At 34.4% G+C, this 17,322-nt stretch overlaps 2 long non-coding RNA genes across 2 annotated transcripts; both read left to right on the top strand.

The window, feature by feature from the left end:
- Positions 1-2,650: 2,650 nt before the first annotated feature.
- On the top strand, positions 2,651-6,009 carry LOC139717992 (uncharacterized). Its single transcript, XR_011710015.1, has 4 exons — positions 2,651-2,854; positions 3,361-3,447; positions 4,618-4,908; positions 5,794-6,009. It is a non-coding gene; the product is annotated as an uncharacterized lncRNA (long non-coding RNA).
- Positions 6,010-9,472: 3,463 nt separating this feature from the next.
- Positions 9,473-16,843, top strand: LOC139717998 (uncharacterized). Its single transcript, XR_011710017.1, has 3 exons — positions 9,473-9,520; positions 15,917-16,028; positions 16,746-16,843. It is a non-coding gene; the product is annotated as an uncharacterized lncRNA (long non-coding RNA).
- Positions 16,844-17,322: the final 479 nt, after the last annotated feature.

The following is a 17,322-nucleotide window of genomic DNA, read 5'->3' on the forward strand; positions in this document are numbered from 1 at the left end:
TGTGAGAATTATAGTAACATCAGTTGGAAAACAGCGGCGCATCCCTTCTGCTCTCCATCTTTGAATAACTATTGTTATCTGTACGATCTTGACATCTATTGGGTTCACTTGAGCAAGTCTATGAATTGCACATGGTCAGATTTCATCGTCTATTGCCCCAACGTCAAAGTCTAATGTCAAAAGGCGGCGATCAAATGTCGGCATAGTAAAGTTTAATTGGCTAAAGAGGATCTTCTCTTTCCCTTTTTCGGGGTAGGGATGGGGAAACCATTAAGATTCCTGCAAGGATTGAAATTTATAGCGCATGGCATTGTTATCTCCTTAAAGTAACCAGTCCTTTCAACCATACTTTGAAATTCCGAGTACATAATGTTCAAGGAAAAGACTCTGATGGTAGGATGCCCGCTCAGTTATATATACTAGATGTACAGATGAATGCTATACACAATCTGCAAATTGTTATGAATTCCAAGATATCTGAGTTGACAAGAGAATTGAGCAGACTTCTAGTTTTGAAATGACATATAACTCAATACAAAAGGTTTTTTTCTAACTTATCTTGATAATGGAAAGTAGGCATACCTTCTGTAAAAGTGTTTTACTGAAAAAAAAAGACTATTTGAAATTCAAGGTCTATTAGGTGCTTAATCGCACCCATAAGAAGTGCTAGCTCTGTGCAATGAATGTGACAAAGAACAGGATACGAATCTCTATATCAACCCATATGAAGGGATTATCAAATTAGGCAAAAATGTGCATACTTATTCAGTATAACCTATCCATTTATACTTGTAAGTGCAATAGCGGCATACTTTTAAAAGTAATTATACAGCTGTAGTTAAAAGTGAAGAATGCACAGAGAAATTCTACTACTCATAATCGGTAAATCAGAGAAAGCCTACGTCAGTGTTCTTGAAAAAGAGCAAAAAAAAAAAGAGAGAGATTATCTGTATTATCCTAAACTCGGTGTAGCTATATAAAAGAGGCTTTATTCTTTCAGAAAAAAAAAAGAATTCACTAGGTTGACCTATTTCGCCTGTTTTGAGTTATCACGTAAACGTCGGTTGTGCTACATTTTGTTAGCTTTGTGATGCACGGTCACAACGAAGTCTTGAGAATCCCTGTTCCTGGTTTTCTAGATATGTTAATGATAATCTATTCTGAAATCTTGAGGACTCAAGAAGTAACGAACTGTAGTGAACATTAACAAACCTTCAGAGTAATGAGCTTTATTCACTTCTGGGATGAACGAACGTTCGGAGTAATGAATTGTAACCATTTTAATCTTGGATGCATTGGTAACTCTTGTTGATCCCGTTTCCCTACTAAATTCACACTTTTCTTTACTTCACTCTTTTACATAGAACAAAATATAACTTTAAAAAGTCAGTATATTTTAATTCCATGATTGTCAAGGGCATAAAGAGAAACCAATTACACTTACATTGTTGATAATTTGACAAATGTGCACCTGGTAATCTTTTTTTTGTTGCTACAGTTTTGATATCGTTTTTATTTCATCAATCATTAGAAGATTTATTCTTACCTTAAAACATACTGCCATTTGACAGTCTGTGCCAGCAAAACATAATTGAAAAATGGTGTCACTTTCGTCACAAGAATTCATTACATATTTATTTCGAGGTGAGGATCAAGGGAAGTTATTTGAGCGGAATTGAACATAAAGCCTTCTCATCAATCTCACATTACATAGCCAGAAATAAAGGCTAAGACAAATTTAGAATGAGGAAAAAAGGTTGTTTGAGACAACAACAAAAAAGTAACAGCAAATTTGGCAAGTGGAACATTGTTCCATCATTGGACAGCAATGTTCACCGGAATGTCTCGTTGGTCATATTTATGATTCATTCGACATTGTCGTCAAGCATTTATCATAATATTGCAATAGGAAAGTTGACAAGATGCTGCATGCGTAATCCACGGGACTTGTCACTTTTAAGGGTAACAGTTATCAAGTGTCTCAATCTAAATGTGGATTGTGGTAATAGTAACGATTCTATTATCTCCGAGTTTTCTAAAATTATTAGAGTTTTGCGTCTCTGTATTCTCTGGTGAGTATCTCCACTTAATCATCTCAAAAGGAACCTTGTAAACATCAAAGCTTTAGATACTAAGTACTCTTACGGTATTTTGCAATAATGTTAGATACCGGGTGTACAATCGCGTCATCATAACCTTATTTAAAGTGAAAAAAAAAATACATGTTTGTTTGCTTTTTTTTTGTCAACGTAATGCAAGACGGAGTTGTATACAAATATGCCACAATGCCTGTGCCTGTGCCTGTGCCTTTCGAAGTGTTGCAGCGGGATACATCCGCTCACCCGCCGGGCTGCATGGACGATATCAGTTGTTTGTTTCATTATTTTCTAAAGTTTTTTGGGTCGTTTCGATATTGACAATGTATTGCTTGAGTTTGCGATCGAGCCATATCTTTCACTTGTGTTAGGACAATGACCCAAAATCCCAAATCTCGTAAGATTGATCTTTCTCAGTTATGGTCCAAGCTAAAATAAAGTGATGACTCCTAGTAACGTGACGAGTCACATCAATAAAAATAAACCAAGCGCTTCATGATAAATATAAATGTGTGTTATATTCCTCATAATTCACTTTCCAGGAATACCCTCTGTGAGGCTGGTTGACGGGCCCTCTCCGCTGGAAGGTTTAGTTGTCCTCGATTCAGACGGATATGTCTGCTACAATGGGTTTAATACTATAGCTGCTGATTTAGTCTGCCGAGAGCTCGGATTCCCAGCGGCAGAGAAGTATTCGGCTCAGATTTTTCCCAGTACAGCAATACAGAACAGAGCACAACTGTCATGTCCACCTCAAGGTACATTTTTTTTTTAAATGCGAGTTAATATCAATGAAAAGGAACCAATATGAGTGCATACAAAATGTATAAGATAACGACAAAGACGCAAAAGAAGCAAAAGTAACAATTTCAAAGTATTGTTTGTGATCTTGTAACACAAAACAAGACAACATCAGGTCTATCGCATTTTGTTATCAAAACAAAACTGACTTTGCTGTTATCTTTCTGTAGGTGACTATCATTTTGCTTGTAAAATACACACACAAAAAAGAGTTAATTTACCATTATAGTGATAAACATAACACATTTGAAAAAAAACCATGAAATTGGAGGAAAGAAGGCAGATAATGCAGAAGGTACATTTGCATATCAGGATAGGTTTCAAATTTGAGAACAATTGTCAGACATATCGATATATATTTATTTGTAATATTTGTTATATTTGAAGTATTTTTTGTTTCGAAAATTGTTCCAAGTGCATTACCAAGTTTATAACTATAACTATTCACGGCATCAATGTGTAGTTTCCTATAGGGTTCAACGTTTGAGGGATTGTCCAACATCTACCACTGGTTGTTCCACGAACATGACTGTTCGACTTAAATGTCGAGGTGAGGCTAATACTGTCACTTTAAGATGAAAGGTAATAATAATAATCGTATACAATGTATATAGTGTTAAGTAGATTGTTTAGTAGACAACCCAGGTTTTTTCACATTACTCCAGTTCCTAACATATCAATCGGTTACCAATATGTGAGTTAAACTTAAGATTCTCTTATTGAACTGGAAAGCTGGTAATGGATGTGCTCCCCAGTACTTAGTTAACTTAATTTCTGAATAGGTCCTCATTAGAAATATCCTATCTCGTGGGAGTCGACATGGCAGTGAAAATATATGGCATCTGCTCCTGTCTTGTAGAATTTGATGCTTTCGATACGGTGCATATTCCAAACAGCTTTTAAAACATTTTTTTTCTTGTGATTAATGGTAATTAATTTTTGAAACATATAATATCAATTTGTTAATTTGTTGTGTTGATTTATTATGATATCTGATAACCTTTTACGCCTCGGGATAGTAAAACTAGAGTGATGAGGCTTTATCAAGTGTTTGGTATTATATATATATATAGTATATATATATATATATATATATATATATAGTATATATATATATATTATATATATATATACACACAAATATAGGGCTCGACAATATCGATTGACCGCGGCAACTAAAGACTGGTATCAGGCCACCAACTCTATTTTTGGTGGTTTGATCGGGCAACTAAGTTTCAAAACCGATTGTTACTTTTGCTTTTATTTCTGGCAACTAAAATCTCAGATTTAAAGATGTTATTGGCTCGAATGAGTCATCAAAAAGCTGTGTCGAGGCCGTTAATACATATATATGTATATATATATATATACACACACTTTCTTCAAATGAATTTTTTGTTCGTTATGATTATTTCGTTCGAAATTTCATCGCATATAGATACAAATAAAAATTGGCCTTTAGCTGTGTAAGAGCAAGTTTATGAATATATTATGTTTATACACGTACTTGTATTTGTATGTACTTATAGATATGATTATGAATCAATATCCAATTCTATGTTTATATATATATATATATATATATATATATATATATATATACATACTGGTAGAAACATGATAATTTCACATAATATATTTATGCATAATAGTGTTTGACCAAAAAAAAAATCATTTATGGTTACATTGGTAACCATCATTACATCCTTCTTCAACATAGAGCCTGGATTTCTTGGATGCTACGAAGGCAATCAGCAATCATTCTCGCTTCTGTCTGCAAAGGGATTTGACGTTCATTCTGTTGATGAGTGTACATCTACCTGCAGAGGGGAACCAAGACACAAGGATGTTGCTCTGCTGTACAAGGGAAGTGAGACAAAATGGAAGTGTGTATGTTTACAATCAACAGGGCTTGCCGGCTTGATTACTGGTGCAAATTCTTCCCACGAGTGGACATGTCCCAGCCAGGAAGAACTGGGATCTGGTCATCTTGTCTATAGTTTATATAATAGTGAGTGCGAGAAGCAAAAATTCAGAGAATTCAGAAATTTCAGAGAATAATTCTGACATTCTGAAATTCTACCTCAATTAAAAATCATATATCATGGATGAGGATGTAATGACCCCGACCCACAACAGTGACTGATGAAGTAACAAAGATCAAAGAATATAAGTTTATACAAAATTAGATTAGAACGGATATCGTCATGGGTTTGTTTGAATGCATTAATTATGTTGAACAAAGATAGGTTTAAAAACTCATTTAAAGCTTCTATGAACAACGTAACAATATCAAAGTCATGGCTGCCTGCATTTCAAATTTCTGCTGGGTTTTCACTTTCCACTTTTTTTTTATTTTACATACGTCACCGGAGGCCGATGAAGACAATTTGAGAAGCTTTGTTAAGGACACGTTTTAAATTTCAAATATGTATTTACAATTTGAATTTGATAGGTAGAGAAATAGTAATGCAACAGAGAAACACAAAATTCGATTTTAAAACACAAAACTGATTTTGTTGGTTTTGTGAGAGAAGATCACATCCCATGTTGATTCTCATGACATAGATAGTAATGAGATAAATTTGGTAATTTTTCACATCTTCGTTTATAACACTTACTCAGAGATACCTTTCTTCCACTACGGTGGCAAGAAGGAAAAATCTGTTCAGCAATGTGAACAAGGCTTAAGATGAAATGTACGACATGCACGTCTTGTGTTGTGGTGAAACGGTTTGAATGTCTGTGGAATCTTGTGCGTTACATATGGTTGGATACCAAAAAGTAGGCAACATCACGTTTTTTTTTTTTTGGGATTAATTCTTTATTTCGATTGATCATTGTTAGATACGAGCAGGATACATTCCTACTGCCTTTCTCTCTTTTTTTCACATAGTTTCTGTCGGGGTTTGTAATCAACCCGGCCATGTGATGAATGGTCACTGGAACTCAAATGTTACGAGCTATGGATCCAAGATAACTCTCACCTGTGGAGAAGGTTACGTCATCAATGGCAGCGCTACGCTGCAGTGTGTGGAACAACTTGGCTGGTCGACTTACTTCGCGGAATGGAATGCGTCGATGCCGTCATGCCAAGCAGTCGAAATCGGAACAACAGGTCCGTAGTAGAAATAAGAGTAACCTCTCTGTATCTGACAGATATAATGGCGGGATCACCAAAACATGGTGTATTTGAATAGTTTTCTCACCGTGCAGTAAGGGTGTATTGGAATATTAATTAACTTTTCGTTTGTGCTGCAAGAAAGTATACATTAGGGTTGAAAAAAATAGCAATACAGTCAGTACAATATAGCTAGCAGCAGACTTTACAATTTTTAGGAATTCAATATGTTCAATCAGTAAGCAACATTTTCAGGATACATTGATGGCCCCCTCTAAATCAAGTTCTGGCATTTTTCTTACTTCTGGCTGGTTAATATGTATGTTTATGGACCTGACACACCCTACTCCACAGACTGTAACTTGGCTACAACAACTGAGGGACATTATTTAGCTGCTGCTGCCTCATAAGCAAGAAGAAGAGTTTATGCCCAGACATATGGATGAGTCATTTTTCAAAACTTTTCAGGATTGTGCATTTCGGTTTTGGGTAGAAAGTGTTCCTGATATTATCTTTGAACGAGTTTTCAAAACCAAGATGAGTATCTCTTCTTTCAGTAATGCACAATATCTCCCCCCCCAAAAAAAAAACAACAACAAACAAACAAACAAACAGACAAACAAACACACACACACACACACATATATATATATATATATATATATATATACAGTATACAATATAAATTGTAATAAAAAAACAGGAACCAAAAGAAAACCAATACAGTAGTATTTTTCGGATTTTGTTACGTCGGTCAAGTATGTCTATACCTATGGTGTCACAAGTACCAATAAGGTAATGGCAGTTGAACACCGTAAAACCTGAATTCTACATTACCACTATGTCTTTTGCGTATCAAATATTCTAACTACTTGAAAAATTTGCTATTCAGTCATTGTTATACCTCATGGTTCATTTCAGTCGAGCTCCAGGGAACACTCTCCTAAACCATTCTACCAGACGTAGATACATAGTATACAATCTTCTCAATCTTCCAAATCTTTGAATCATTTCTACCTATCAGTTCTTGATTACATTGAGTATTGATAACATTACTGCACATCGAAGGAGATGTCATATTCATTTACGTATACACATGTATATGAATTTGACTGCAAAATCTGTTAAGCGCCATATTTAAACATATTTAGTTCATCATTAGATAGAGCAAATGATATTCATATATATTTTGCTTTGCTCAGCTGAATACATCACTTCTTTTATAGCAAGGAATATCTTGAAGTCATGATGATTAAAAATATCCTGTATTTCCGCATCATGTTCTTTGTTTTTTAACAGCTGTAATCGCAAATATCTTAAATTGACAAGAATGGAGTAAACTGATTATGCGATCAAATTCTTCAAATATATATATATATATATATATATATATATACAGATATATAAACATATGCATTATCCAAACATAAGTTGTATTTTGCCCGTGTGCATGTATATCTTTATATGTGACTCTGCACCTCAAAACAAACAAAAAGTCGCCAAACATGAATTTTTAGTTAAGACCACATTCTGAAAGAGCAGACTTTAAGCTTTAAAATGATGTATAACTTAAATCAAATGGACTCTCCTAACCTATGTAAATATTGGAAAGTAAGCACAAACTCAGGAAAAGTGTGAACTGAGAAAAGAGGCTCTGAAGTACAGTGTCTATTCAAGCGCTTAATCTTTACCAAACAGTGCTGGCTGTGCGATGAATGGGACAAAAAACAGGAAGTAAACCACTAGAGTAACAACAATGAAAAAATTATGAAATTAAACTGAAATTGAGCATGCCTCATTAACACATTCTGTCCATAATTAATGCCAACTTTCAAAGCAGTAGCACTATCCTTTCAAAAGTTATTAGAGTTGAAAGTGAAGAGTGTGGACAAGGTTTTTCAGAAATGAAAAAAGGATTCTAAAGACACACCTAATCACACTAAATTCTACCAAAAATGTTCGAGATAAACTGCTTAAAAAACACACTTTCCTGTCCGTTTTATGATACGAAACTTTAGCATAATGTAAAAGAAGACCCGCCCTTTCAGAAAATATGAAAAAGTCAAGTTCGGCTAGGTTGACCCATTTCACTTCTTTTCAGTCCTCACGCAAAATCAGTGTGTGCGACTTTATGTTCGTTTTGAGGTGCACGGTCACATATGTTATTTATCATTTATCAGTTTTGTTGAATGTTTGCCTTCGATGTAATGCCTGATTTATTCTGTGTTATTTTTTGTTGGAAATAAATTCAAATGAATTGAAATCAATATTATATATATATATATATATATATATATATATATATTTATATAAATGTTACAAGATTTACCAGATTACATCGTTACATGAATTCCAGTTTTACCCTTTGTGGACACTTCTTTCTCTTTTTTCATCTTTATATATATATATATATATATATATATATGTATATATATATATAATTTATGTATATATATATATATAATTTATGTATATATATATATATACACACATTTGCAGATACTGAGTGGCGTCCTGATAACATTACCACTTGGACAACACAAAGTGCTGCAAACACTTTTAGTGAGTATTACAAGATTAAATATTTTTGTTTGAATGACAAATGCAAAATCGTTTGTGCATAAACAGCTGATAAATGTATTTCGTTTACGAATTGGACAGTATTCTAATTTTGCCTCTCCTTTGCAGTAAATGGGAAAGGACAACTGTGAGCCCCTGAACCTTACAAATGTTAAATCAGAACACTCAGAAACTATAAAGACTAAGTAGCTTGTTGTTCATGAGTGTCCATAAAGACGTATATGCCTCTTATGTCTCTGCATTAAATGAATTCACAGGGAGAATACGGCTCAATTCAATTCTTGTTTTATTTTCCACTCATTGGATGGAACGCCGTCGTCAGGCAAAGGCTGGTTTTCATAAGGGTCCACACAGATTAAAAATTATATTTTTTTTCTCCATGAGGGGACTTCATTCTACAAGCTCTGCTTTTTAGCAGTCCCCTCCATTTCCAGCAATATTGTTTATGCATTTACCACAGTGACGTAACAGTTATTTGTATCTCAGTTGATAATTTACCTGTATTTTTTTTACAATGTTATTCTGTTCATCGCATTGTGGTACTGATTTCATGACGTCTGTGTATATGAGCGTTTCTTTGTATTTCTTATTATTTGTTTGTTGAAGTGAAATAAATCAACTTGAACTTGAACTTGAAAATACAAGCATTATATCAGGGAGGCGTCTCACTTCCCTGCCTGATTATAGATACGGTATTACAAACATTTGACATAATTGTAGAATAAAGAAAAGAAGAAATATAAACACCGTGGTCAGCTTGTTTTTAGACACAAAAGACGAAAATAAAGAAAATGTATGACTAGGGTCATATGCCATGAATTATCACGAATATTCGAATATTTTATCACTTTGCAAATAGGCAATAGACGGACGACCCCAGATGTAATGACATTTTACGAGACCACCACTGTGTTTTCTCCAAGTGAGTTTCATGTACTTAGGAATTCAACACGCTCAGTGCAAATGATAATTTGCCTATTCTTTTCTCTTGCATATTCTATTGTTCAGTCAATGATTACTGTAAGCACAGTTACCAAATGTTTGAATATATTATCATTTGAAATTTCGCTATTAAAACTGTGCACAAACCACCTCTTCTTAACCCGTTCCATACGGGAACCTGATGGGAGGTTTCAAAATTCAGTATGGAATTCGGGGGGAAATGCAGCATGTGTAGGGGTAAAATAAAAATCACAATGTATAAATAATTAAGAGTAAATTGAGCAAAGGGGATTCAGACCACGGTAATGAAATAAATACGCTGTACTGAGAAATTATTCGCCAGTGCTTTAAAGATGTAAACAAATTCAAAGAAAAACTCTTGAAAGTCTCTACCTTAGGCATCTCATGTTTGTGTATTCGGTTACAGTTCGTTATTTTCGAGGGTTCGTTTATCCAAAAATGATATAAGGTTCGCTATTTCCGAAGAATCTTTAATCTGGAAAATTGATAAAATTAGGTTCGTAATTCCGGAAATGCAACAAACCTAATTTTAGTTTTGGACTAGTGAGTATATGTATAGATAGGAAATTTGTGTATTTTGGAATAACGAACCTTTGGAATAATGAACTTTATTATATGGTCGGATTAACAAACATAACTCTCTATAATCATCTCTCGATCAGCATGCAAATAAATTTGACACCAATCACACAGCTTTGAAAATGATCATTTCATTCCGTCAGTCCATCGCACAAAGCGATTACCGAGAGGAAATCATTTTGACCAGCTTTACTACTACTCATTTGGCTGCATAATATAGTAAGCTGCATATCCCTACAATTTGATGTTATTCAACGTACATGCATATTTGTATTTTTATTCACATTCATATCACACACACACTCATATATATATATATATATATATATATATATATATATATGTAATACACATAAACATATACATATATGTATATAACACATGTAGTTTAAGTTCAAATTTTGATATCATTGGTTTATCGGAAGTGTGGAATGTGAGTAACACATCTTTACTGGGAATAAAGGGCTATAATCTTGAGACTGAATGCCGTCACGGAAATGTTAGGGGTGGAGGTGTAGGGGCTTACATTCACTCATCATTAAAATATAAACGGTTTGGTTTCGCTGCAATAGCACATGCAGAATCCCTGTGGCTTGAGCTTTTATGTGATAAAAAGAAGGTCAATGTTGGTGTTGTTTATCGTAAACCCAATACCAACATTACAGAATTCCAAGAATCTTTCTTGAATGTATTGCATTCTTTAAAATTGGATAGACATAATTGTTTGGTTATGGGTGATTTTAACATCGATCTTATTGATATTGGAAAAGATTCAGAAAACTTTCTAAATGTCATGCATTGTATTGGATTGTCTCAAGTGATCTCTTTTCCAACTAGATTAACCCGAAATTTTGCTTCCTTGATTGATCATTTGTATACAAAGATGGACATGTTTAATATACATGCAGGTGTTATCGAGGCTGATGTTTCAGACCATCTTCCAATTTTTACTGTCTTTGAAAGTATGTTTTATTTCAAAAGTATCGTCCCAACTTTTGGGAAAGTTGTACAATCGTATAAACATTATGATGTCGATTTATATTGTTTAGACTTAGCAAATGCAAGGTGGGATTATGTGTATAAGTGTAAAGATGTGAATGATGCATATTCTGTATTTTATGGTATATTTCGGGAAATATGTGATAAACATGCTCCATTAAGAAAGAGCAATAATACTAGTCATTCAAAATGTTACCCCAAAATGCCATGGGTAACAAAGGCGATTTTAAAATCAATTAAAAAGAAATACAAGTTGTACAAAAAGTATAGGTCATCAAATTTTGATCTAAAATATGAAAGGGAGTACAAGGTATATCGAAATATTTTAACTACTGTTTTGAAAAATGCCAAACGGGTTTATTATAGTAGTATGTTTAATGATAATAAGCAAGATTCGGGTGAAACATGGAAAATAGTCAATGAGTTGTTAAATCTTGGTAAAGAACATACTGCAAGTTTAGAAATTGAAGAGTTGGTGGTTAATAAAGTTGATGAAGTTAAATCTGTTTTTTTTTTCTGCAAAAGAAATAGCAGAAGAGCTTAATGACTATTTTGTTACTGTAGGACCAAAGTTGGCCACTAAGATTCCTGAAACACAAGTTAATCTAAAAGAATTCTTGGGGGAAAAGAATAATAAATCGTTATTTTGGAGGCCAGTTACAGAGGAAGTGTTCGATATTCTATTCGCATTAGACTCTAAGAAATCACATGGATATGATAATTTACCAGTAAGATTATTAAAGGATGCAGCAAGTTTTGTTTGTAAGCCATTGCTTTACATTTTTAATTTGTCCTTAGAAACTGGAATTTATCCTCAAGCCTTAAAGATAGCCAAAGTAACACCAATATATAAAAAAGGACCAAAATCGGACCCTGGAAATTACCGACCTATCTCCGTTCTGCCAATAATTGGAAAGGTTTTCGAGAAAATTGTAAATGATAGACTGGTTGATTTTTTTGAGTCCAATGATATTTTTTTATAAACACCAGTATGGCTTTCGTAAAAGATACAGTACGAAATTGTCTTTAATTGATCTTGTAAATACACTAATGACATCACTTGATGAAGGAAAAGTAACATTTGGTATCTTTATAGACTTTAAACAGGCTTTTGATACGATAAATCATGATATTCTTCTATGTAAACTGGCTCATTATGGTATTCGTGGAATTCCATTTCAATGGTTTGCTGATTATCTGTCCAACAGATCTCAGCTGCTATCTTATAGAGGAATGGTCTCGACACCGAAGACTATAACTTGTGGTGTCCCGCAAGGGTCAGTTTTGGGGCCTACACTCTTTTTGATATTTATAAATGATTTGCCACGCTCTTGCTCTTTCTTTAAATTCAGATTGTTTGCCGACGATTCGAATATTTTTCATACTTACGCTGCTCGCCAAAAAGAAATAGATGTGAATGAAGTAAATGAAAACCTGCACAAAGTTCAAACATGGTGTAATGCCAATAGAATTACAATCAATTTAAAGAAAACAAATTATATGGTAATCAGAAGAAAACGCCAGTTAGTTGCGATGAGGGGTGCAATAAAACTATCTGACACAGACATTGATGAAGTGAGTGTTGCATCCCTTATCGGAACTCAGATTGATAGTCATCTCACTTGGAAACCTCACATTCAATTGGTAAATAAATGTGTTCGAAGGAAAGTAGGTGTATTGTATAAATTAAGACAGTATGTTCCGAAGCCCATTCTTGTGCTTTTGTATAAATCTTTTATACAACCACACATATTATATGGTATTGAGGTATGGGGCAGTACTTATAAATCTCACTTAAATTGTATACATATTTCTCAAAAAATGGCTCTGAGAGCTATAACATTTTCGACCTTACGAACACATTCAGAACCATTGTTCCAACGATTCAAACTTCTAGATGTTGTTAGGTTACATAAGTTCTCAGTTTTAACATTTATGTACGATCTCTGCAATGGAATTATTCCGCACCCTCTGTATGACTATTGTCAAATTGTGTCATCATACTTACAGGACAAGAACAAATGAAAAAAGAATGTTGTACTTACCAAAATTTAGAACCACACAGGGACAATTTTCGATTTCTTACTTAGGACCAAAACTTTGGAACACATTGCCACGAGAAATGCGTGAACAAAGCAAAAGATCTACATTTCGAAAATGCCTTGCAGATTTCCTTCTCTAATAGAGATTATATGTGACCCTGCACCTCAAAACAAACAAAAAGTCGCCAGACATGAATTTTTAGTTAAGACCACATTCTGAAAGAGCAGACTTTAAGCTTTAAAATAATGTATAACTCAAATCAAATGGACTCTCCTAACCTATCTAAATATTGGAAATAAAGCATAAACTCAGGAAAAGTGGGAACTGAGAAAAGAGGCTCTGAAGTACAGTGTCTATTCAAGCGCTTAATCTTTACCAAACCGTGCTGGCTGTGCGATAAATGGGACAAAAAACAGGAAGTAAACCACCAGAGTAACAACAATGAAGGGATTATCAGATTAAATTGAAATTAAGCATGCCTAATTAACACATTCTGTCCATAATTATGCCAACTTTCAAAGCAGTGGCACTATCCTTTCAAAAGTTATTAATGTTGAAAGTGAAGAGTGTGGACAAGGTTTTTTCAGAAATGAAAAAGGGATTCTAAAAACACACCTAATCACACTATTCTACCAAAAATGTTCGAGATAAACTGCTAAAAAACACTTTCCTGCCCGTTTTATGATACCAAATTTTAGCATAATGTAAAAGAAGACCCGCTCTTTCAGAAAATATGAAAAAGTCAAGTTCGGCGAGGTTGACCCATTTCACTTATTTTCAGTCCTCACGCAAAATCAGTGTGTGCGACTTTATGTTCGTTTTGAGGTGCACGGTCACATATACTGTATCATGTATAATTAGTTTTCTATATTGGAAAATACATGATGTACATTGTATTTAAATATTAACAGCCATTTCAACCAACCATGTAATAATTTTTCGTTTGTGTTTAGCTTTTAGTATGAAGATCAAGGTGACCAATCTCGACTAGCACGTGTGCTAACTTTTGATTTCCTTGTTAACAACAACTTTGTAGAATTACGCTACATGTATCACATTTAAATCTCAAATGTCTTCACTTAATCATGTTATTGTAAAGGAGTCATAGATAAGTATTTTTTTCATATATGTATGTAAATACAATTGTATAATGATTGAAAATGTACATGTTCAAATGTTGTTGCTAATAAAAACTTCAAACTTCAAACTTCAAAAAAAAAAAGAAATATCTTGAGATTTCACGTATTGGCTCCACGAAGAAATGAAGAAACAAACTGGTAATGCATTTTTTGGCCAAAAAGCATGAGTTTATTTGACTCAAATTTTCGGCGTCCTACGCCTTCTCCAGGAGTCTCTACAAGACTCCTGAAGAAGTCACAGGACGATAATAGGACGAAAATGTAATATATTACAGAGCAATAGGTACTTTATATTTCTGTTTCCTTGGTTCATTTCAAGTCGGAAATGATACATATCTTTTTTTACGAAAAAAAAAAACATTCATGCTTGTTGTCCATTCGATGTCTAAATACCAAAGGAGACTTTTGGACTAACCATATGTGACCCTGCACCACAAAACAAACAAAAAGTCACCAGGCATGAATTTCTAGTTAGGACAATTTTCTGAAAGAGCAGACTTTAAGCTTTAAAACGATGTATAACTAAAACCAAATGGACTCTCCAAACCTATCTAAATATTCGAAAGAAAGCACAAACTCAAAAAAGCACAAACTCAAAAAAGCAACAAAAAAAAAACACAAAAAGCACAAACTCGAGAAAAGAGGCTCTGAAGTACAGAGTCTATTCAAGCGCTTAATCTTTACCAAGCTGTGCTGGCTGTGCGATGAATGGGACATAAAACAGGAAGTAAACCACTGGAGTAACAACAATGAAGGGATTATCAGTTTACAGTGAAATCAAATATGCCTCATCAACACATTCTGTTCATAATCAATGCCAACTTTCAAAGCAGTAGCATTATTCTTTCAAAAGTTATTAGAGTTGAAAGTGAAGAATGTGTACAAGGTTTTTCAAAATTGAAAAGGGCACTCTAAAGACAAACCCAATCACACTATTCTACCAAAAATGTTCGAGATAAACTGCGAAAAAACACACTTTCCTGCTCATTTTATGATCGCAAATTTTAGTATAATGTAAAAGAAGACTTGCTCTTTCAGAAAATATGAAAAAGTTAAGATCGGCTAGGTTGACCCATTTCACTTATTTTCAGTCCTCAGGCAAAATAAGTGTGTGTGACATTTTGTTCGTTTTGTAATGCACGGTCACATATACGCTAAACCAGCTAAAACAAAAGAGCTTTGTGCTATTAAAAGCACACCACAGTGATCTACATTTTGGTTGATTTCAAGTAAAGTGGGCACGTCAGTCTATCCTCTTTCCCCTTTTCCATTCCTATGTTGACTTGTTGTGGAAGAACTCACAAATGAAATACATTGTATCTTTCTTTCTTTCTTTCTTTCTTTCTTTTTCTTGGGGGGGGGGACAAAATTGCATACCTGGTGCAGATGTCCCTTCGTATCAGGAGATGTGTAGTTTATTTCTATTTATTCAATACATTGCAGTTGTGGGATGTCACTTTATTATTCCTTTCATGATAATACGAAAATGTGCAACCATGATCATGAAACAAAGCTTCCAAATCTTGCTTTTTTCAATTCAATTTACTTTTTCTCCACGGGTGACAAAGATTTGAATTTCTTGAATTTCATTTCAGATTCTGGAGTTCGTAAAATAGATGTCATATTTACACTGGTAGCTCTTCTGTGTGTTGTGCCAACACTACTTGTCATTTTATCCGTGCCGCTGTGCAAGCAATACAAGAATAGGTGAGTGTTTGCTTTAATCCATTATCGTGTGTTTATGTGTTTATGGGTGTGTTTGTTTTGGAAGTGGTTGTTTCGGGATCAAACTGCGCGAAGGTTAAATATATTGCAACACACAATTTGCTTCGTTCCCTATTTGTCAAGTGGTATTGTTTGATATTTGCGCAATCATATGTACCGAGATTTTGAGTAACAGCAGACAATACGCATGCATGTAGGTACCAATTTACATAAGTGTGTGTGTGTTTGTGTGTCAGTGTGTGTTTGTTGGAGATGTGGATTGCAGAGGAAGGTACGTGTATTATTGCTACCTGCACACACTTGTTTTCTTTCCCCAATGTGTTAATTGTGGTTGTTTGATATTTGCGCCTATGGACTCTCATTGTTTATATTTTTATTCATGTAATATAATTATCCTTGAAACTTTGAATAAAGACAACAAATTCATGTAGAAAATATGTACTTAGCCTTAGATATCCTATTGATAGATATATATTGAATTTTGATATTCGAATATGATATTTCACTGCACATGCTATTCCTTATCAAAACTCGCTGAAACAAGATATGTTCCACAAATGTTTATAATGTCGTATCTCGTATGATATAATTATATTTCACTCAAATCATCTTGAAAATGTTGTGTTGTTATTGGTTGTTTGTGCTCTATTTCGTATCCTACGTTTTGTTTAAACACGTGTGTCTTCCTTATCATTGCAGTAAGAGACGGAGATCCTCACAAACTTCAAGTCAATCAAATAACAGACAACTGCAGATGCATCCATTAGACAGGTCAAACGAAAATTTGAGCTCGACGGATCATGTTATATTGAGCAATACCATTACTGACGCTCGAACAGAGGGTCATCCCTTCCCGGACCACCATCATAATGTTTTCATTGATGTCACAACTCATCAAGAGAACATGTATCACATCTACCAGGACGCTGCGGAGGTAGACAAGGGACTGTCCCATGCATCGAACTTACAACAAGTCTCCCTTTGCGCAGTTCCATTGGAGAGCAAAGTCACTTCCTCTGTACACGCCTCAGTAAGTATCCCGTGTGTTTATGAGAACCATGGAGTACGAGAAACATCTTTGGATCAAACGGCGAGCTGCTATGAGGACTGTGAATACCAGGATGTAGACCTCTGTAGAAAAGATTGGTTGACGAAAAGGAGCCCTAGATCCGTCGATGTACCCCACTTGTTTGATGAAAGGTGTTATAACTCCTTGAATTTCGGCAAACGGTCTGCCCAGAATATTGCTATGAGCAGAGACAGTGAGTATGATCAC

This window comes from Diadema antillarum, unplaced genomic scaffold (genome assembly GCF_040938485.1).
Source record: "Diadema antillarum isolate AM-2024a unplaced genomic scaffold, OU_Dant_1.0 scf00000008, whole genome shotgun sequence".
In the NCBI taxonomy this organism is placed as follows: Eukaryota; Metazoa; Echinodermata; class Echinoidea; order Diadematoida; family Diadematidae; genus Diadema; species Diadema antillarum.